Raw genomic sequence first — 1,479 nt, 5'->3', positions numbered from 1 at the left:
GTTACACTACTTTATTTTATTCCTTTGATTGTACATGTTAAATAAAAGCTTGTTTTTAAAAAGTATTTTTTTTACATTATTTTATTGAAATCAACGATGGTCAAAGTCGAAAAAATTAAGAAAAATAGGGGTTTGTTACATTTTACCCGATAAAAACTCCCAACAAGCTAAGTCTAGCAATATATTTTTATCATATATGTAATACTTCTATATTGGCAGTAAGCTAACTTCTCAATGTGTAAGCATTCCGAAATCAAAGCGAGACAGTCTAGTACAATTTTTGTCAATGTATTGTGTACTTGAGTGCCGTTTTTGTATATGGGTTGTGTACATGTTTATTTATAAACGTATGTGTTCCTTTTCTTTCGTACGTTTTTATTGATATATCTGTACTGTAGTGTTTTCGGACGGTACTAGCTCTTACTGCCAATATAGGAGTATTACATATATGATTTTTATACATCTGTGGTCATAAGCAATTACCGCCTAAGTCGACTTAAGAAAGAATTGAGTTATATATGCTATCGTTTTCTGCAACTACTATTCCATATGTATGTGAAACTCCCATCTCGATAGCTAGGCTATTTAAAAAGTTATAGATACAAAGGTTAACATTACAATCCAAATCTTTAAAGCGTTTTTTCTCGAATTCAGGTTTTTCGACTTGGGCGATTATTGCTTATGACCACAGACATAATTTTAAAGGTCTATAAATCTGTTTACAAAACAAAGTAAAGTGAAACCCGCTTAAGAACCCCCTCGCTTAAGTACCTAACCCGCTTAAGTTCTCAACATTTTTGGGCACCGTGAATTTTTTAATGTAATCGGGGAAAATCCCTCACCTAGGTACGCTACCCAACCTACCTTTGTCCTAAATTTTCTGTATTCCAGTTACAATTTTAGATATAATTTTCCCCTTTTAAGTGCTCTTTTAAAATTTCTTCAAATATTTACATATTTTGAAATTCAGTGGCAGCGCTACACACCTTCGGAAAAAAAAATCAACGCTAATTTTTAGCCACTTGAAACATGCACATTATACAAATAAAATATTTAACAGTTTTGAGAAACAAGTTTGAAATTTTGAAAATTGTTTCTTCACTGTTCTGCAAAATTTTAAGCTATTTTTAAGCTTTAATGGTATTTGTTAGGGAATGAAAAAAGAAAAAAAAATCTTAAAAATTAACAAACAAACATAAGTGGCAAACAATATCATTTTGAATTTGAAATGATAGGCTTTTTTAAGTACCCAAACCTGCCTAAGTACCTCAAAATGCTGACATTTTCGTGAGGTACTTAAGCGGGTTTTACTGTAAAATAGTGAATCTGTTAGATAGAAAAGTGCATCCTGTACGAACATAACGGTTGTTTTTAAATAAAATAAAAATTGAGGGTTCAGGAACTATAAGAATCCTATTTTCATGTTGTACTCGACCCGACCTACAACCTACTCTACGTTTTGTTTCGGGTATATTTCGC

Source organism: Rhagoletis pomonella, unplaced genomic scaffold, assembly GCF_013731165.1.
Source record: "Rhagoletis pomonella isolate Grant_MI unplaced genomic scaffold, Rhpom_1.0 Rhpom_scaffold_00036, whole genome shotgun sequence".
Lineage (NCBI taxonomy): Eukaryota > Metazoa > Arthropoda > Insecta > Diptera > Tephritidae > Rhagoletis > Rhagoletis pomonella.
Note: the sequence above shows the minus strand (reverse complement) of the source record.